The sequence below is a fragment of the Periplaneta americana genome, chromosome 14 (assembly GCF_040183065.1).
Source record: "Periplaneta americana isolate PAMFEO1 chromosome 14, P.americana_PAMFEO1_priV1, whole genome shotgun sequence".
Lineage (NCBI taxonomy): Eukaryota > Metazoa > Arthropoda > Insecta > Blattodea > Blattidae > Periplaneta > Periplaneta americana.
The window spans coordinates 150,543,315-150,566,709 of NC_091130.1; the positions used below are offsets into that span (position 1 = coordinate 150,543,315).

General features: G+C 35.5%; 1 protein-coding gene across 2 annotated transcripts in view; it reads right to left on the bottom strand.

Moving 5' to 3' along the window:
- pot (papillote) overlaps positions 1-22,823 on the bottom strand; it is a 273,880-nt gene extending 251,057 nt beyond the window's left edge. For both annotated transcript variants that reach the window (XM_069846305.1, XM_069846307.1), the window contains exon 1: positions 22,674-22,823. The gene's annotated coding sequence lies outside the window, so the exon portion shown is untranslated. The remainder of the gene's footprint in view (positions 1-22,673) is intronic.
- Positions 22,824-23,395: the final 572 nt, after the last annotated feature.

A 23,395-nucleotide genomic window follows, 5' to 3' on the forward strand; every position in this document is an offset into this window, starting at 1 on the left:
AGCAACAGTTGGAGACGCAAATGATGTAATGGGTTGTCTGTGTGTTTATCTGATAATCGTTAGAAAAACAGCGTGGGCCATCTCTGCTGTATATCAGGGGATGAAAATCCACTAGTAGGAGGTTGAATCATGTCATGGGGTGTAAGCTAAGATTCCATTGCTAAAGAATGTATGTTCATTTCCATCTGTAGATACGATAAAAATCTTTGTAATGAAGTCTATTTACATTTGTGTTGTCTCATTGTTATTATTATTATTATTATTATTATTATTATTATTATTATTATTATTATTATTATTATTATTATTATTATGAAACTTTCCTTCTAGAGTGTCAAAATGGCTTTAGAAAAGAAAGATCATGTGTAGATCCATCCATTATTCAGTATCAAACTATTGCTAGAAAAAAGAAGAGAATTTAATTAAGAAACCCATATAGCTTTTATTGAGTTTGTGAAAGCTTTTGATAAAGTCCGAAGGGACCTTTTATTCGACATATTACAAGATAAAAATATTCCAAATTTGCTATTACAAAATATAATAGAAATCTACACAGACAGCAAAATAAGTGTCAAAATAAATAACTGTATATCCGAAAGAAAATTAGTTAATAATGGAGTTCGACAAGGTTGTCCACTATCACCAACTTTATTTAATATTTATATAAATGAAATTATTTTAAAATGGAACCACATCTACACATCAGGAATCAAAATAACCAGTGCTCTAACATTAAATACCTTACTCTATGCCGATGATCAAGTCATAATTTCCAATTCAGAGGATAATTTACAAAGAGGATTATATACATTAAATAAAATATTAAAAGATTTTGGGATGGAAATTTCAGCACAAAAATCAAGACCCAGTCAGAAGTAAGATAATACACAATAACCAATGCCTCGAACAAGTACAAAATTTCAATTATCTGGGTTGTGAAGTATCTTATCAAAATGAAAAAGATTTGAACAAGAAAATTACCAAATTTACACAAATTCTAGGAATAATAAACAATACATTAAAAGCTAAATTAGTACAAAAGTCTACAAGAATAAAAACATATAATACACTAGCATTACCCTCCATTTTATATGGAAGCGAGATTTGGACATTAAAGAAAAAAGACATGAACAGAATCAAAGCAACGGAAATGAAATTTTTGAGGAGGACAGCAGGATATACTCTTTTAGACCGAAAAAGGAATGAAGAAATTTTAGAACAATTAGAAGTAGAGTTAGTAGAAGAAAAGATCAGCAGCTACAAATTCAATTGGCTACATCATGTAAGAAGAATGGAAAATTCAAGAATCCCAAAAATTATGATACAGTATAAACCTAGAGGACATCGTCGACCAGGAAGACCTTTTAGAAGACTGCTAGATGGGGCCGAAACAGGTCTACAGAGGCCTAATTCGTGAAGGTTGACGATGATGATGATGATTATTATTACTATTATCATTAAAATTATTATTATTATTATTATTATTATTATTATTATTATTATTATTATTATTATTATTATTAGAATTTATAAAACAGTTATATTACCGGTTGGTCTTTACGGTTGTGAAACTTGGACTCTCACTCTGAGAGAGGAACATAGGTTAAGGGTGTTTGAGAATAAGGTGCTTAGGAAAATATTTGGGGCTAAGCGGGATGAATTTACAGGAGAATGGAGAAAGTCACACAACGCAGAACTGCACGCATTGTATTCTTCATCTGACATAATTAGGAACATTAAATCCAGACGTTTGAGATGGGCAGGGCATGTAGCACGTATGGGCGAATCCAGAAATGCATATAGAGTGTTAGTTGGGAGAAAGGAGGGAAAAAGACCTTTGGGGAGGCCGAGTCGTAGATGGGAGGATAATATTAAAATGGATTTGAGGGAGGTGGGATATGATGATAGAGAATGGATTAATCTTGCACAGGATAGGACCGATGGCGGGCTTATGTGAGGGGGGCAATGAACCTTCGGGTTCCTTAAAAGTAAGTATTATTATTATTATTATTATTATTATTATTATTTTATTATTTTCTTAGCAACTAATGAGTCTGGCAACCCGCTATTGTAAAGAGTTAGAGTGCCGTTTCATCTCTAAAAACTTTTCCAAGGAATCTTCTTCTCCGTATGTGCCTCATCATCTGTTGTGATCATTACATTGTGCAGTCCATTCGTTTTACATGCCCTTTCCATTTATGTCAGTACTAGTAGTTAAGTATTAGATTTAACATGGGGCGTTAATCCAGTTCTTTAAAGATGCCTTCTTTTGTCTTTTTTGCCCAATGCTGTGCTGTTAATGATCCTCCTAATGAAGCAGGCTGCCACAGATGTTCGCAGCTTCTACAGACGGTCCATGGATCTAAGCCATATATCAAATCAGATCTTGAAAATAATATAAAACTTTACTCTGTCGTGTTCGTGGATAGAAGTTGATTCCAAAAGAATGCCAGGGACTCTTGAATGTGGCATTATATAGGGTAGAAACTTGGACATTACGACGAAGAGAAGAGAAGCTACTAGAAGCATTTGAAATGTGGATATGTAGAAGAATGGAGCGTGTAAAATGGACAGACAGAATAAGAAATAAGTCCTGTGGAGTAACGGTTAACTTTCCTGGCAGTGAAACGAACGGGCCCAGGTTCAAATCCTGTTGGGACAAGTTACATGGCTGAGGTTTTTTCCAGGGTTTTCCCTCAACCCATTAAGAGCACCTTCGGTGCTGGACTCTGGACTCATTTAGCTGGCATTATAACGTTCATATCATTCAGACGCTAGATAACCACAACAGTTGATAAAACGTCGTAAAATAATCCACTAAAAATGAGAAATGAAGCAGTGTTGGAAAGAGTGGGTGAAGAAAGAATGATGCTGAAACTGATCAGAAAAAGGAAAAGGAATTGGTTGGGTGACTGAGAAGAAACTGCCTACTGAAGGATGCACTGGAAGGAATGGTGTACTGGAGAAGAGTTCGGGGCGGAAGAAGATTGGATAATGCTGGGTTTGCAGTGAAAGCTTAGTTTTGTCCTTTAAAATTGATCTGAATAAATGTACCTTTTCGTTCTGCAAAGGAATTTTAAATGTTACGTTTGTTCGGGTCGAATTTCTGCACATTTAAAGTATAAATCTAAAATTGTTTCAATTACTTACTTACTTACAAATGGCTTTTAAGGAACCCGAAGGTTCATTGCCGCCCTCACATAAGCCCGCCATCGGTCCCTATCCTGTGCAAGATTAATCCAGTCTCTTATCATCATACCCCACCTCCCTCAAATCCATTTTAATATTATCCTCCCATCTACGTCTCGGCCTCCCTAAAGGTCTTTTTTCCTCCGGTCTCCCAACTAACACTCTATATGCATTTCTGGATTCGCCCATACGTGCTACATGCCCTGCCCATCTCAAACGTCTGGATTTTAAGTTCCTAATTATGTCAGGTGAAGAATACAATGCGTGCAGTTCTGTGTTGTGTAACTTTCTCCATTCTCCTGTAACTTCATCCCGCTTAGCCCCAAATATTTTCCTAAGCACCTTATTCTCAAACACCCTTAACCTATGTTCCTCTCTCAGAGTGAGAGTCCAAGTTTCACAACCATACACAACAACCGGTAATATAACTGTTTTATAAATTCTAACTTTCAGATTTTTGGACAGCTGACTGGATGATAAGAGCTTATCAACCGAATAATAACACGCATTTCCCATATTTATTCTGCGTTTAATTTCCTCCCGAGTATCATTTATATTTGTTACTGTTGCTCCAAGATATTTGAATTTTTCCACCTCTTCGAAGGATAATTATTTATCATAATTTAGACTGATCTCTTAAACTGTACTGAGCAACTGGAAATTAAATAAATAACTTTACCAAAACATGCTATGAAATGTTTCATTAAAACAATTTTTATATAGAAAAGGAAACAAAAACGAGCAAAATTATATTAAACTTTTTTTGAAATATTTCAAAGAATAACCCCTGAAATTAGGGACATTACTTACGGTTCACGCTGAGTAGAAGGGTTACTATACTTAAAAGAAATGTTTAATCTAGAAAATAAATAATTGTCGCAAAAATGTACAAATGAAAAATTATATTTATGCAAATTACGAAATGCTTGTGCATTATTATAAATAATTGTGCAGAAAGATAAAATTAATGAGGTATGCAGAAACAAAAAGTGATGTAATTTGTTTCTTGAAGTTTTATTACATTCAATCCATCTTATCACACTCTAGATATACTTATAGTATGTAAGTAAATCAATAGACTTAGGTATGTTTAGAATCAATTACTGCTGAATTTACATCACATTAAAATACGTTATTTTATGGACACTCTAAACATTGAAATTCTTTATTAGTAGGCCTTCAAGATTTATTGTTAGCAGAGTGCTAACTCTTTTTGCTGAAAGGCGGTTTATAGTTCTAGTTTTTAAAGATTCATGAAATTAAATCCTCGCTCACAATTTACAGTATGCGATGGAATTATATAAATCAATTAGAAGAAATTGCTCACTTAACTTACATGATGACACTAACTCTATGAAATCAATTCCTGAACATCTATTGCTCAATAGCTTTTTGAACATTGCCCATTCCATTAGCATTTCATTTAAATTCAGATTAGTTCAAACACATCTCTGATTCCATTTTCTCCATTACCATCTTCGTTTCTGAAGTCCAATCTTCAACAGAGGAAATTCTCTTCAAAATATGTGACTGGTTCTCAGTCAATAAATTGGTATTAAATTGTAACAAAACTAACATAATTCAATTTAAATCGTGTGCAAATTCAATCTCTCAAATTTATAGCGCAATAATTAACAACAGATCCCTATTAGAAACAACGACAACCAAATTTCTTGGCTTAAAAATCGATGTGTTAAATTGGAATAATCATATTAAAGAAATTACCCCCAAATTAAATTCAGCTTGTTTTGCTATTAGTTCTATGCAAAAGATAGTAAATATCAATACCTTAAAGACAATATACTTTGCATACTTACACTCGGTAATGAGTTTTGGAATAATATTCTGGGGAAATTCCACAGATAATAACAGTATATTTCTATTACAAAAAAGAGTAATTAGAATAATAGTAGGTGCCAAATCTAGTGAATCTTGTAGGACTATTTAAAAAAAACTACAAAAAATGCCCATGGTTTGTCAGTATATCTTTTCATTAATAGTCTTCCTCGTGTGTAAGCGTGAAAACTTTGTAACTAATTCAACAGTTCATAGCATGAATACACGTCAAAAAATGACTTTCATACTCCATCGGCAAGTCTATCGTGCTATCAAAAAGGAGTGCGTTATATGGCAGTAAAAATTTTTAATAGCCTCCCTATCGAGATAAAAAATGAAACTCAAAACATAAAATTATTTAGGGCCAAATTAAAGAAGTACCTAATTTCTCACGCCTTCTATTCTGTAGGTGAATTCATGACATTCAATAACACTTCATGAAATTGACACTAAAACTATGTGTTGTACTAGTAGACTATATTGTAAATCTCGTCTGTATATATTTCATCTAGACTGTGACTATAAATTAAGACTTTAAATAGTATTAAGTTTTTTTGACTTGTTCCATATTCTAGCTGTAAAGCAATGTATGAATACCATGGAATGTTAATAAGTACAATACAATACAATACAATACAATAGAATACAATGTGGTTGTCGCATTTTTGCACATTTACATTAAAAGTTTGTTGCATTTTTAGAATAAAAGGTGATATTACGTCAAAGTCTTGGAAACCAAGGTTCCACTGTCCATTTTTCCCGTTGTTCATAACTATTGCGTTATCTAAGGTGGGTTATTTTTCCTTCAAGCAAAACTCTAAAAAAAATCAAAGTTTGTGGAAGCTCTGGTCAGGGGTCGATGACGCGAGTCGGCGAATGACCACTCGAGCTGATTTCTAACGGTGTAACCCTCGCAGCGATGCGATCTACTGAATATCATAACACTTCCGTATTTCAGAAAACTGGAGCATTCTTGTATCTCCAAGACAAAGCACATCTTTCACTATACTGAATATAGATATGGGGGAATTTGATTAAAAGTAGCATTGTTATTTTACCCTATACAACGGGAAGCAGGACCTTATCCTATCAATGAAATAATTGTTGAAGAAATTTATTTATAAAAAAAAATCGTTTTTAAAAGTAAAGTTATTTGAACCACTTTATTGATGGGTTGATATTGCTGACACATGACATCTAGTGGTAAACAAAATGATAATCGGCGTAAACAGTTGAAAGTCAGTGTTGAAATATTTGAAATGTTTATTTAACATAGATCCCTCGAACAAAAGCTCACAATTGGGCAGTACATACCAAATACCTGGCAGCTCAGATCATGTTACTGAATAAATAAACCTTTTGATATAAAAAGGAGCATCTTCTGCGAATCTCTACAAAAGGAACTAAGGAAGAGACTGGTGAAGTGCTTTGTGTGGAGAGTGGTATTGTATGGGGCAGAAACATGAACATTTCGACGAAGTGAAGAGAAGCGAATAGAAACATTTGAAATGTGGATATGGGGAAGAATGGAACGTGTGCAGTGGACAGACAGAATAAGAAATGAAGCTGTGTTGGAAAGAGTGGCTGATGAAAGAATGATGCTGAAACTGATTAGAAAGAGGAAAAGGAATTGGTTGGGTCACTGGCTGAGAAGAAACTGCCTACTGAAGGATGCACTGGAAGGAATGGTGAACGGGAGAAGAGTTCGGGTCAGAAGAAGATAGCAGATAATTGACGACATTAAGATATATGGATCATATGAGGAGACAAAGTGGAAGGCAGAAAATATGAAAAAATTGGAGACTGCTGGGTTTGCACTGAAAGACCTGTCCTGGGTCAGAACACTTAATGTATGTATGTCAAATACATAACAGGTATATAAATTATACAAATAATACGTGACAGATTTATATTAAAATGATTTAAATAACTACTTCAGTTAATCTAAATGTAGGCCTATGTAGGCTAGAGTGTTAGTTGAGAGAAAGCCTTTGGGGAGGCCGAGACATAGATGGGAGGATAATATTAAAATGGATTTGAGGTAGGTGGGATATGACGGTAGGGACTGGATTAATCTTGCTTAGGATAGGGACCGATGGCGGGCTTATGTGAGGGCGGCAATGAACTTCGGGTTCTTTAAAAGCCATAAGTAAGTAACTTTAGTTAATCTAGTCTATTTCTCTATTCATATTATTTTTCTACGTGCGTAAAGTGGCATTGTATCCACTGTTATCAGTGCCTAAAGTGAGTCTTTAAAACACTAGTGCGTAAATAGTAATATGCGTTACAATAGCGGTATGTTGAAGTTTTCATGTTCGAGGAAAAGTTAGAAAAAGCGAAACGTAGTTGAGCTTTTTTAATTTCCGAGAATTGAAAGAAAACATACCGCTCGTGTATCGTACGTTATTTTGTACGAACATCGTTTATTACATACCTGAAAGAGGAATTTCTAATTAGTTGCAATGAAATCTCCATCTTGGTTTCTGTTCAATGGCGGCAAATTTGCAAAACAAAAATATCTATCTTCAACATTGTTGCTTCAAAATGTTTTCTGTATTTACTATACTCCAGCAGGCCGTGATATACGTCTGTCTTTTTTTTCCCCCAGTCTATGATGAGTCTGGAATCTTGTTGATTTTTTCACGGCTTCCTTAATGTTAGTGGCATCACGAATGCAGTAACTTTAGTGGAGTTGTAGAGTTTACTTAATTTTTGCAAATATTTAAAAACAATAATTAACAGTGCAATTTAGGTGAAATTGCAGTGGTAAGTTTCCAATTTATAATTATTATTATATTGAACGTCTCTAAAAATAATATGTTAGAAGCCTAAAGCAATAAAATCAATATGTCACTTAAGCGGTAAGAAAGGGGAAATTGTTATGTGTGTTAGGTTGGGAATACTGAATGTGGAATTTTAGACTTTCCGCGGATTGGTTTTGTGCGGAAACCAAGCAAATACGCACGATCTCGCACAAAAGTAAGTAATGCCAACTGAATGTGAAACAGAAGTGGAAAATCCATTCCGTTGAATCATCTGACTCTGATTCCTGTTCGCGCATTCAAGTCTCGCGCCTGCTTTCGGAATCTGAATCTAAATATGAGTAGACCTGCACTTTGGCCGTAGCGTTACGTAAGGAAGAGGAAAAGAAAATTTACAGCACTGGCTATAAAATTGTGGTAAACTGTGGCTGAAACAGGCCCTGAGCTTAATTCATCAGGGAAAGAAAAAAGTAATCCATCTCATAATAATTATTGTGCGTTGTGTTACTTTCAATTATGCAACTGGTGACACGTAAAGGAAAGTGGCTCAGTTCGCCAATCCACTGCAGCCTCGGGACTTGCAATTACAAGAAATTACATTAGTGGCTGACACATACGAAATCAGACTGGCGACGACCTAGCCCTGGTTCTCAGAACACGCGCAGACCGACTCTTAATGGTCTCCGAGAGTCCGATTCCAAGAAGCCTAGCTTCGGATCCAGTTCAGGTTTCCTTGCGGAGCATCAAGAAGTCTTCTGCCTCGCAAAGGAGTGGTCTTCAACTTACACTTTTCTGCGAAATTGAGTTTCTGGTAACAGATAATTCTCTACTTAACGTATTTTTGAACTAAAAATTCTATAAACTTATCAATTCTGTCGACAAATGTAATTAATTTAAGACTATATGTTGCATAGAAGACCAAGTGTTAATACATACTAGGTTCAAAAAGTTCCCGGAATTTGCTAGTATCATAGAAACAACGTACCTTAAACACTATTCTACAGCATTCCCTTCAAAATAGTTGCCTTCCGCAACAACACACTTTTGCCAACGCGTGTAGAGTTCCTGGAAGCAGGCCTGGAAGCCATTTTGTGAAACCCGTCTTAGTGCTCTCGTCGCGTTTGCGATAACCTCTTCAGCATTGAATCTCCGTCCTTTCAGATGACTTTTCAGACGGGGAAACAGAAAGTAATCAGGTGGTGAGAGATCAGGAGAGTATGGTGGGTGATCCAAAGCAGTTATGTTGTGCCTGGCAAGAAAATTCTTTACAATAATTGCGCGATGAGCAGGTGCATTGTCATGCATAAGGAACCAGTTTCCTTCTCTGGACGTTTCCTTCTCACTGCGTCCCGGAGGCGACGGAGGATTTCTACGTACAATTCTTTCGTTACAGTACGACCTTCTGGAATGAACTCATGGTGGATGAGACCCTGAAGAAAACTTCCAACATAACTTTGCCTTTGGAAGTGTCCCTAGGAAATTTCTGCTTCCGAGGGGATGTTTTCGATTTCCACTCAGATGACTGTCGTTTAGGGACTGGGTCGTACAAGTAGCACCAAGTTTCATCACCAGCAATAATTTTGTTTAAGAAATCACCATCTTCATCAGCCATACTGATCATGTCCCCAGCAAGAGTCATTCTTGTTTCTTTCTGTTCTGCCGACAACATTTTCGGAACTAACTTCTGAGACACGTAATGCATGTTGAGATGCTTGTGAAGAACATTGTATACACTTCCGACTGATATTCCGACCTCTGCTACTATCTCTTTTATGGTTTTACGTCGGTCGTCCCTCGCAACATTAAGCACACGCTGAGCGATTGCTTCATTTGTTGCAGTTGTTGGTCGGCCGCTGCGTACGTCATCTTTGATGCTATCGCGGCCACCAGAAAAGCGTTTATGCCAGGCATACACTTGAGTTTTTTCATTGCTGCTTCGCCATATGCTTCTTCCAACAATCTTAATGTCTCTGCAGGAGTTTTGTGTAACAAAACACAGAACTTCATGTTTGTACGTTGCTCTGTGGACATAATTACAAAATGCGACGAACAAACAAAACACTATGATAAACAATTGCCTACAACTCAAAACCAACAATCGCCATTATCAACAAACTTTAAGGAAATGACATCATGAATGTTACCAACAAAACAAATGTATAATATCCCTTGTTATATATTAATACGAAAAATGGTAGTAAAATTCCGGGAACTTTTTGAACCTAGTACATTATGCAACGAGCCTATAATGATAGTAATTAAGAAGCGAGTATGGATGTTTATGAAACGAGCGCAAGCGAGTTTCATAATTTTCATACGAGCTTCTTAATTACCATTATAGGCGAGTTTCACACGACTTGTTATGCTCGACCATATTTCTATCTTGAAATTATTCATATGTATACATTTTATTTGTATCTGACAAGATCGGAATTGACCTTGTTCTAGGTCGTGAATTGTGAGATGTGCGCAGACGCGAAAGTATTGATTTTTTCCGAGGAACAATAATGTCATTGACCTTGTGTAATCCCGTTAAGCTTGGTATAACCTTGATTATTGAATTCGACATTGAAAATCGAGATGACAAGTTGAATTTATTTGAATATTATTTACAATTAACGCTAATTATTATAGTAACAGAACATAACCTTCTGCGACAGTATTGGATTTCCAGCCTCCGTGACTTTTCGCTAATTCTCTTTCGATTGCATATCCGAGAATAATCGATATTTGCGGTTTTATAACGGTACAAAGCTGACTTGTTATTGGCTGAACACCTGTAAGCTGAGTTGTCATTGGCTGAGAACACCTGTACTTTAATGAGTAGGTGTACTTTAATGACATGCATTAAAGGACTGCTACCAGGTGTATAATTACTACATTTCGGCATGGTCGAGCATAAAATATCATTAAAAGTTAACAAGAATAATTCGTTAGTAAAGAGAGATAGGGCCTAAGTGCCTAAGTCATAAAAATAAATTTTGATATAAATGAAAATTAAACTTGAAGCTCTTATTACAAATAATTTTCTACACAAATAAAATACATCAACTGCTAGTATTAATTTCTTCTTTACACACCCACTAGTAGAATTTAACTTGTGTATTCACCTGGGGGACAAAACTCCATTTTTTTTTTCGTTGTTGGTAACTCTATAGCATCTATTAGATGCTTTATGATTGTGCTAACAGATGGAGTTACTTGTCAACAATGTGATGCTGAAACGTGTGTTCAGGTTACTGCCCAGCGACAGTCCTGATGTAATTTTATATATGTGATTATTGGTTAATTAATATTAACCCGGCACACTCACAATCACACTCACATTCATACTAATTTCCAGACTCTAGACACCAAGGGAATTCCTCCTCTTCAAGAAAAATTCACCGAGAGCCGAGCGCGGGAATCGAACCCGAGACCTCTTGATTTGGAAGACAGCATGCTGACCAACAGACCACGGAGGCAGTCAAAACTCCGTTTGCACAAAAAATCACAACCCGCTTTACCCGAACACAATCGAATTATTTTTCTATCTTATCGATTCTACAAATTCGCTTGTAAATGTGATACGAAAAACTGCACTGCAAAATCTAAAATATTTTGTTTACTTGGCTATTTAACTACGCTGTATCAAGTACTGGTTTATTTAGCGTCGATGAAATTGGTGATAGCGAAATGCTATTGAGCGAGATGAAGCCGAAGATTCGCCATAGATTACCTGACATTCGCTTTGCTGTTGGGGAAAACTTCGGAAAGAACTAACCAAATAATCAGTCCAAGCGGGATTCGATCCGACATCCAAGAGAGACTCCGGGTGAGCAGGCAATCGCGCTACTGCCTGAGCCACGCCGATAGATTAAAATAATGTTAATAGGTGAAAAGAAGTGAAGAATAATTCAGTTAGGAAATAAAATTAATCGAAGTTGTGATTTTACATATCACTGACGACATAAAGAACAGCAGAATGGTACCATGATAAAATTTTAAGGGGTTTAATACACCTTCGAGGGTAAAAAAAAAATATTCTTCATTTTTCGTGAATGCAGGAAATTCTACCACGATGCCTCATATCCCCTTTGTGGACTAGCTTCATCTTTAGTTTTACATTAATTTGTAGCTTTATATCCTTAAAAGAAATTGTAAAATATCTACAAAATTGATTAATTTATGCATTAAAATATCCAGCAATGCAAACATAATACTATGCAGTAATTTGTATAGTTCACTTTCTTAAACATATACCTTCGAGGGTAAGAAAAGATTTTTCATTTTTCTTAGAGTAGAAATTTAATATAAAGTTTTAGCTTTATATCTGTAAAAGAAACTTTAAGATATCTATAAAAAAATAATGGACATGGAAGAAAAGCTACATAAATATCAATGGATATGTGGAACTTTAAGAAGATCCTTAGGAAACAAAGTAAGAAAAGATACATACATGAAGTTGTACAAATCAGTTGCATTACCAATACTCCTAAACGGCGCAGAAACTTGGACATTAACAAAAGAAGATAAAAGACGGCTTGAAGCCTCTGAGATGAAATTTCTGCGATCAGTAGCAGGAATTTCGCGACTTGAAGATATGAGAAACGAAGAGATAAGAAATGAACTACAGACAGAAGAATTAAATCAACTCTTGAAGGATTATCAACAGTAATCTCACTAGACGTTTTGATTTATCTAGAGAAAATCAAAACTCGAGTGGGATTTAATTGACTATTACACGATTAGAAGAAAGTATATAAAGATTAGAAGTAACGAAGTACTCCAATACAATAAAATATTAATTGACTTATGAAAATACAACTGTCTTCAAATGTATTATTGTACCATCTCAACATTCCAAATATTACGCTAGATGCATGCTAGATGGCAGTAGTGAGCAATGCCTTCTCGTCGAGAAGTTCTCGATCTATTTATTATACACGATGGCAATGTTACTAGTCAAGAAGGCTTTGTTGATTCAGTTTCATTTTTATTAAAATGCAACATTCCACTTCAATTATCCGAATCCCAATAATCAACGTCACTTGACAGATGATTTTCAATAAATCTTAATATTAAACAATCTCTGATACGTGACTATCCATAATATCATATAGCAGAAGCTATAACATAACCTAACTAATATACACAAGTGTTAGAAAAGTTTTAATTAACCACGATGACATAAAAAATAAACATGAATAATTTTAAAAGGAATAATTATTGAATGTACAATTTTCAAATTTGAATGTGGTTGGTGGTTCAATTGATGTTATATTGGACGTGTGCATAATAGAAGTGGAACTCGTTGATTTAGGCCTACATGGTGTATTCAACTTATTCAGGATTTCCGAATGGTGCTCTTCATTTATTTGTAAATCGGATTTCAGAAGATGCATAGGTATGATCTGTGATTTTTATTAATTCTTGTTCTTAAATGCCAATGCGAGTCATATTTGAAACTGCTGTGCATCGACTGGAGTGGTTTGTAATTATATATATATATATATATATATATATATATATATATATATATATATATATATTTTGACGTCCAGATCAGCGCAGTTTCAAATGTCGGCAAACAAAGAAACAAATGCTAGGGACGCGATAAAATTAAACAAATGCTAGGGACGCGATAAAATTAAACAAATGCTAGGGACGCGATAAAATTGTGCGATAAGCAGCCATGATTGGTTGAAATACGTCCTTTCGTACCGTTTTATTCGTCAAAAGTAGTATGACGTAGTAAGAGTGTAATAGTCAGAGTAAATGGATGCACCACCTAGATAGGATAGAGGAAGAGCGTTTCCCAAAGATAGCTTTCCAATATCGTCCAGAAGGCAAAGAGATGTAGGTCGTCCGAGACTTCGATGGAGGCAACAGTTCTAATTGGGGACGGAACTGGTCGATAGGCCCATGCCGTGTTGTTGATGATGATAAAATTGACTAATTTATGCATTAAAATGTCCAGCAATGCAAATACAATATCCAGCATACTAGTAGAGTCAGAAAGTACCGGAACTTCGTGTGGTAATGCCATGCTCTATAGGCAACTTCTCTGCTTTGTCTGTATGGCATGTGACCTACTCTCCAGGCGTATAGACTCAGTGCAGACCGTAGTCGATAGATGATATGGCTACTTTGTTATGCACTTCGCATGGTTCTGGGCAGTCCATTCTCCACAATGATTTGAAAACGCAACGTATGTGTGAGCACGTTGTTCCAAGAAGCCTAACAGATGAGGAGCGGGAAGAGTGGCAACTGCTTAGTGGAGACCTGATTGACAGGGTGGGCCAGGATCCAACTCTGTCGCACAGACTGATCACAGTGACGAGACAAGGTGTTTACTTTACGGTCCGCACTCTTCAAGTGGAAATCGCCACGGCAAAAGAAATTCCGTGCCGACCGATGAAAGGGGAAAGTAATGCTTGAAGTGTACTTCGATATCCAGGGTCTCGTACATTTCGAGTTTATTCCTGAGGGCTGAACTGTCAGTAAGGAGGCGTATGTTGCAATTCTTCGGTGCCTTCGTAATGCAGTTGACGAAGACCCAACATGTGGTAAAGACATGACAATGCCCCAGCCAGAGTGCTGCATTGGGGTTAAATCGCTCGCTTGAACTCGGTCGAGTGTAGCACCCTCGAGTGAGATGCGATCGGTCGTGATACGCTCGTAATAAATAGCACAGTACAAGGTCATCTCACCGACATGTCTTATCCTGTATGGAAGGCGACAGATAAGATACACATATGTTTTGCTCACACGGTTAAACTAAGGCTTCATTTTCTGAGTTTATGACAAACCTTAATGGAACAGTCAATGGAACGTACCAAAACAGGAACATGAAGTTATAAATAAAATAGTATGAAAAACTTCGATATACCGTTATTATTGCTAATTAATAATTATTCAATATTTGATTTACGACATATATAATATGATAGGTCCATACATAGTGTTTCGCCTAAATACTGCGACAATGTAGAAACGTTTTACAAAATATTATTGATATAGCAGTAGATTAATAACAATATTAGTACAGAGATAACGTCACAGAAAATATAATAAAACTAATAATCATGCTGCACAACTGTTACAGACGCAAAGATTGATACACTAATTATTTATTAGAGATTATTATTATTACTAGAAAGCGGTTCTTGCATTATCGTGATTGTGTTCTCCGTTTATAATAATTACATTTACATCCAATAACATGTATCAGATGTGGCAAAAACAAAATCACTCCCGTGTGGGGGGGGAAAAAAACATTTACTTACAACATTTATATTACATTTTAAAGCAAGTTTTGTAGTTGTACTATGGAGAGGTTAGTTAAACACTGCAAAGTTTTGAAATGATAAACATCTATGATGTTACTACACAGTTCATCAGTGTAACAAGAACGAATGTCTAACGCTCGGCTTATACCGTTCGAGGATTTATCGCTCGTGACAATTTTACCCATCATGCATGTGCGCTACCTATCGGATTATGCTATGAACTACTTGGCGCTCGAGCGAAAACGTCCGATGCAGACCTCTGGCCCCAAGACATCGGTCGCTCTTGGTGAGCAAATTCCTCGCACAACATAAAATACCTCTCCTTCCACAGCCACCATGTTCTCCGGATCTTGCTCCAGCCGATTTCTATTTATTTCCAAAGGTCAAATCCCTACTCAAGGGACGACAGTTCGCGTCAGCCGAAGAGGTGAAAATTCATGCGACAAGCGCTCTGTGGGAAGTGACTAAAGATGGGCTGCAGAAATGTTTCGAGAAGTGATATGGACGCTGGCAGAAATGTGCCACTGCCCAGAGGGAGTACTTTGAAGGCGGTGTTGTGTAAATTGTTATATGCCATCTGCAACAAAGGTATCTACACATGTTCACACTGAGTGTATACTACTGGAGAGTAGGTCACATGCCACACGGACAAGGCAGAGAAGTTGCCTATAGAGCATGGCGTTGCCACCCGAAGTTCCGGTACTTTTTGACTCTACTAGTATATTAGAATTGGAGTTTTAGTAAAACAATCTAAGATACCTATAAAATTCACCAAGTCGTGCATTAAAATATCCTGCCATAAAAGCAATACCAGCCAGAAAGACACAAACAAACTCACAGCTATATATGAGGAATAATTTCAGGCTTCCTATAAATATCCACGAATAGAGGTGGGGAAAAAATAACGTAACAGTTATTTTGGAACCATTCCTTGTTTGGAACTGTTCCAAAAAGTAACAGCACCTTGGAACACTATGTTCCAAAATAACAGTGTTGCTCTGACCTAGTACGAAATACTTGCGGTTACAAATACTCGTTTCACTTTGGAACTACATTATGACGACGCCTGTTCCACAGAACGGAACATGTTTGGTACTATTGAAAGCAGTGACGCCAACTTTTGAACAACAGTAGTTGGGCTCAAACATTTGACGAGCCTTGAGTTAAATAAATCTCACAACACGATAAATTATTGGGTGGGCTCGGATTCCACGAGCCCATATAAGTTGGCGCCACTGTTTGAAAGCAGAATTAGGAATCCTTTCGTCGTACTGAAATAAATGTTGGAAACTAAAGTAAAAGATAAATAGTAAAGATACGAAGATAGTCTTTAAAAAATGTACACACTATCTTGGAACTGATGTTAATTAAGTATAGGATTCTATCAAATAACATAATGCCTGTATTATAGTAACTACATTGTGAATTTTATCAAGGGAGATGAAAATATATAGGTTATGTTTTATTTCCAAATATTTTACAATTTTAGTTTCATTACCAATTCTTGAAATTAAACTAAAATCTGTTGAAACGTGACTGTATTATTGAAGTTATTTTGTTTAAAAAAGTACAACGGTAAATTTTCATATTTCATTACAATGAGATTATTATTCTTCATGACGGAACATTATTAATATGAATTTTAGCACGGCCAAAATTATTATAGCTTTTATTTACGCATTTTTGGAGAAATTGAACACTACTGTGACCTTCAGCTGAGCAGAAGAGGAAGAATAGGTTAGGTTTTATTTACCACTGGGATCCATTTCGATTTCGTGACCAATTTACAAATAATTTAAAATTACATTACATTTCCTGCTTCGAACAAACCTGATCTACGAATTCAATTTAGCATTAGAAAAGATTTCATTTCCAGGAATTCACATCTCGACTCATTACGACATCGTACTGCATCACAAGTATGTAATCATTTAGCGTCCGTACATGTTCCTAAATACCACTGTTACATTACGTACTATAAGTACGTGGCTCTTCCACTGTTACACTAAATACTCCTGTTACAAAAAATACTTGCTGTTACAAAAAATAACTTGCTGTTACAAAAATACTCGATATTATGGAACTACATTATGAGTCAAGACTATAAAATAACGTAACGGCCTGTTCCAAACCATCACTGTTACATTGCATACTAGTAGTACTGTACCTGTTATACAAAATACTTGCTGTTACATGTTACAATATACTCTATGTTATGGAACACGGCCGACTTGATGATACCTTCGCTTTCAAAGCTGGAGCGAAGCTAGCATCAAGTCGGCCGTGTATGGAACTACATTATGACAACCGTTGCTGCAGTGTTATCAATTTACCGACTTTGTCACTAGATCTGGCTACTTTTAACAATTTTCAGGGACAAAATCAATACCAACTTTTAATCCTGAACTGGCGTCTTGCATTAATACGTGTATAACGTAACTGGTTTCGTGGTGTCAATACTGTCAGTATGACTCCTGGACTTTCTCATGGCCCTCGACTTATACTATTGCCTTTTTTACCGAAATGTTTGCATAAACACTTTGACTAAAGGGTTTTAACAAAAATAAATTGTGTCACACGCTTCACAGAATGACAGAACTGAATTTAGGGACTTGACTCTGGAGGAGTTTCGTTCATTCCTGGTGTTTTTTATTTGGGTACAGTTTCCACATTAAATATATATATATATATATATATATATATATATATATATATATATATATATATATATATATAATGTAAAAATTAATTTCTGATCCTACAGAATGATCCTATGGTAACAACGTGGAATCAGGCCACAAAGAGAAAAACACTGGACGAGGGATTCGATCTGGTGCTGTGGAGCGAACTTCGGCGTAGGCTATATAATATATGGTGGTACTGTTATTTTGGAACTGTTATTTGGAACCTAGTATTTTCATGGAACTGAACAGTTGCGAGAAAATAACAACTTTTCCCATCTCTATCCACTAATTTTAAAGAAAAAAAACTATTTGTCACTATCATGCGTTCCCTACAGATATATAAAAACCATTGTCAGTCATTATCTGCATTAAGTATTTAATTTATCTGCATTTTCCAATGTAAAATTTGAAGCTACTAAATTTAATATTGTACTTAAGATATTATCTTAATTATTGGCATCAATCAGTTATGCTTTGTATACGGGCGACCTCGAAATTTAAGGAAATATCACTCCTTTTTTTCAAAACTGTTTAAATCACAATTACCCTCCACGATTTCTTTAGTTAATTGAAATTTCGCATGGTCCTTTTTTCTTAGTAAAATCACGAAACTGTAGATCAATATTTAACATACATATATATATATATATATATATATATATATATATATATATATATACGAAAAAATTTTTTTCTTCCTCTTCCAGGGCAGATATTCTTACTGATCTAGGATTTGTTAATACAAATGTTACCTTTAAGATAAAAAGGAATTGAAGAGTCTACTGCAAGAATGTTGGATGTCACTTTCTTGTCGAAAATTAACAAAGACTGTCAATGCATAGCTTAAGACATATAGAATGTACATAGAGATTTATATGACATTAACACTGATAGTCATTATCCGGTAATGATCGGAAAATCACAGTTAAGCTTTGAGCGCTAAGCATTTCAAACTTTCAATTGCTTCTCCTGCAAAATGTATTCCAAATAACATCCATCATTCTTGCAGTGGACTCTTCAATTACTAAATATATAAAAAAAAATATATATTAGGAATAATTTATCAAATAGCAATTTCGTACAAATCGCGGAATGTAAGTTTTGAAAATTCGTAATTCTAATAATAATAATAATAATAATAATAATAATAATAATAATAATAATAATAATGATAGTGATATAATAATAATAATAATAATAATAATAATAATACAATAATTACGCAGTTATTTTCTCATAGATCGAAAAGCAAATTTTAGACATTAAGCATATAAAATGTCATCAAAGTAGGGCCCAAGGATATGTAAACTAGAGATGAACAAAACTAACTGCCGCTCTCGCTCGCTGTGTTCGTTGCATTTGTCTTTCGAGTCTCGTCTCGTAACTCTCGTGCGCTTCGTGTCTCGCTCATCATTCCCGAAATATCATTTGGTCGGCGTGGAAAGATTTCGTAACTTGGCCGGATATCAATTACATCAACGAGAATCACTGACAGGTTAGGTTTGGTTTGTTCAGGCTTTTGGTATGCCTTGAATATTGGCCTACGTTTTTTGGTAGATATACCAAAATCCTGAACAAATCAAATCTAACCTGTCAGTGGTCCTCGATAATGTTCGCCATAACGAACGTTTTCTATTGGATTACCAAATATTTTTTTCGATATTCGTGTTCATGTTGATGTGTTCTTCCTCTTTATTTGATGTGTTTAATAATCACTTTGAGACTTAATTACTTTTGCATATTTCCTAACATACAGTAATGTCATTAATTTCAGGAAGTTATTCTTTGATATATTTCAAACAAAAATGTTTATTTTGGAAAACGTATTATTATATCTTTCACGTGTTAAATTTTATGTTTCGGCCTGCTATTGGCCATCATCAGCACTTAACAAAGTTTGACACTATATCACTTTGAAAAACGTATTATTTAACGCGTGAAAGATATATAATACGTTTTCCAAAGAGATATAGTGATAAAAGTTATGTAATCAAGATGTATAAAAATTGTTATATATAACTTTGCTCGCTTTTGCTTCCTCTTCGGGATAATAGTAATATGCGTTACAAGAGCTGTATGTTGAAGTTTTCATGTTCGAGGAAAAGTTTGAAAGAGCGAAACGTAGTTGAGCTTTTTTAATTTCCGAGAATTGAAAGAAAACATACCGCTCGTGTATCGTACATTATTTTGTGCGAAGATCGTTTATTACATACCTGAAAGACGAATTTCTGATAAGTTGCAATGAAATCTCCATCTTGGTTTCTGTTCAATGACGACAAATTTGCAAAACAAAAATATCTATCTTCAACATTGTTGCTTTAAAATGTTTTCTGTGTTTACTATACTCCAGCAGGCCGTGATATACGTCTATCTTTTTTTCCCCCATTCTATGATGAGTCTGGAATCTTGTTGATTTTTTCACGGCTTCCTTAATGTTACTTGCATCACGAATGCAGTAACTTTAGTGGAGTTGTAGAGTTTACTTAATTTTTGCAAATATTTAAAAACAATAATTAACAGTGCAATTTAGGTGAAATTGCAGTGGTAAGTTTCCAATTTATAATTATTACTATATTGAACGTCTCTAAAATAATATGTTAAAAGCCTAAAGCAGTAAAATGAATATGTCACTTAAGCGGTAAGAAGAGGGAAATTGTTATGTGTGTTAGGTTGGGAACACTGAATGTGGAATTTTAGACTTTCCGCTGATTGGTTTTCTGCGGAAACCAAGCAAAATACGCACGATCTCGCACAAGAGTTTTTTACACGAAACATTTCATAGCGTGTTTTGGGAAAGCCATTGATTGAATTCCAAAATGCTCAGTCGATTTAAGAGAGCGGTGTATTATAATAATAAATGATTGAAAGAATTTTAGTTTTGTCTTTTAAATGATCAGAGATTTCATCTGAACAAATGTAACATTGTAAAATTCCTTTGCAGAAAGAAAAGCTACATTTGTTCGGGTCAAATTTCTGTACATTTGAAGAATAAATTTAAATTCTTTAAATCATTTGTTATCACAACACACTGCTGTCTTAAATTGACTGAACATTTTCGAAATTAAATCAGTGACTTTCCCAAACACGCTATGAAATGTTTCATTTAAGAGAACTTTTATCTCTAAAAGAAAGAAAGACAAGCTAAATTGTATTAATTTATTTTGTTTGAAATATCTCAAAGAATAACCCCCTGAAATTAATGACATTACTGATCAATCTGTATTTTCAAGTTAACTGAAGTGCTATATGAATTCTTCACATTCAAAACTTCATTCTCTCTGAAAATTAGACCATTTTCCCATTTCTTTTTCGTCAAGAAAATCTTCAATGTCACATGCTGTAGAAAATCACAGGTTTTTGTTACGCCTTGCTTATACGTTCATGGTGCGAAAATTGAAGAAATGAATTATAACTTTTGTGCTACGTTTGTGAAAAGTAAGTTATTTTTAGTTTACTCTTTTAATAATAATAATAATAATAATAATAATAATAATAATAATAATAATAATAATAATAATAATAATAGTAATAATAATAATAATAATAAAAATAAAAATAATCATCATCATCACGAACTTCTTCGTTTCAGACCATGTGATCTGTAACGATAATCTTCCATCGATCTCTGGCTCTTTCTCAATCTCTGTTTTTATTTTCTTCAGAATTTTTTTAAATTCGGTAATTTTTATGTTTCAATTCATTGTAGAACTTTGAACTGTCTGTCCCGCTATTTTTCCTGTAACTTTTGTTTCTGGAAAAACCATTAGTCCACGCCTGTGGAGTAACGGCTAGTGCGTCTGGCCATGAAACCAGGTGGCCCGGGTTCGATTCCCGGTCGGGGCAAGTTAGCTGGTTGAGGTTTTCACCGGGGTTTTCCCTCAACCCAATATGAGCAAATGCTGGGTAACTTTCGGTGTTGGACCCCGGACTCATTTCACCGACATTATCACCTTCAACTCATTCAGACGCTAAATGATCTAAGATGTTGATAAAGCGTCGTAAAATAACCAACTAAAATAAAAAAAAAATCTACGTTTATGGTGCGAAAATTGAAAAAAAAAAAAAAATAAATTAGAACTTTTGTGCTACGTTTGTGAAAAGTAACTTATTTTTATTTTGCTTTTTTTAAATCATCATCTTCATCATCATCATCATCATCATCATCATCATCATCATCATCATCATCATCATCACGAACTTTTTCGTTTCAGACCATGTGATCTGTAACGATAATCTTCCATCGATCTCTGGCTCTTTCTCGATCTCTGTTTTTTTTCCCCCAGAAATTTTTTAAATTTGGTAATTTTTGTGTTTCAATTGATTGTAGAACTTTGAACTGTCTGTCCCGCCATTTTTCCTGTAACTTTTGTTTCTGGAAAAATCATTACTCCATGCCTGTGGAGTAACGGCTAGCGCGTCTGGCCGCGAAACCAGGTGGCCCGGGTTCGATTCCCGGTCGGGGCAAGTTACCTGGTTGAGGTTTTTCCCGGGGTTTTTCCCTCAACCCAATATGAGCAAATGCTGGGTAACTTTCGGTCTTGGACCCCGGAGTCATTTCACCAACATTATCACCTTCATCTCATTCAGACGCTAAATGACCTAAGATGTTGATAAAGCGTCGTAAAATAACCTACTAAAAAAACCATTACATATGGTCGTTTTTGAAAGAAAAATAAAGGGAAAAAAAAACGGTCATCAAGAGGTACAGTTTTACAAAGATATTATCGTCTCAAACAATTCATGACCCTCACAGAATCTCCACTTGCGAACCTCAGGATTGTTAATTCAGCGAAGAAGGTGGAAGTTTAATCTTACTCGGTAGTGATTAGCTGTGTGTCCCTTGTATAGTGTTATGTTCCGACTGTCCAACGCAGCTATTAAAACATATGTCTAGTGCTGTAATGAAAGTAAATGATGGTTGTAATACGTACCCGTGTATACACAGAGTTGGCGAGCGGGTGTGGATATCCAGGTGTGTTTCACAGGGAACAGAACTGATGCACAACACACACTGACACCACACAATAACGCCACACTCCACGGCCTCCTGCAAGCGACTGGGTACAGCGGCAGGCTCCACGGCCGTCGACCACGGCCTCCCCTCCAACCTGGGCGTGACGTCACTCAGGTGAACAACAGAGAAACCGCCCGCCCTGGTCCTTAATCTATCTAGTTCGTTCTCTGTGCATCTCGAAATTACCAATACTTACGCTTATCTAAAGGGTCGTATGTCTTTCATTCTATTTGTTATTAGGGGTATATTATGAAGTTTCGAGGGTTGAACCCATCTTATCATCAAGAAAAGTAAACTGTGTTTGCTAATGACACGTACTTTCCTATCATAGGATCAGGTTACCAGACGTCCCCGTTTTGCGGAGACAAGGCCCATTCACAATGAAAATTAAACATAACCGTAACATAAACACAGAAGTTTGCGGCCATGTTATCAAATGGGATCATTCACAATGATTCACATAAACATTGACATAAACATTGCCGTTAGACGTTCAAACTTTCATGCCTATGCTTACGTGATTTGCAAACAGAACACAATCGTGGAACGCTGAAATATACGATAGATTTTATCGGATAGAATATGAGGAAATGGAGTCGTTATGTTTCCATGGTTACCAAGTATCTTTGCGGTTATGTT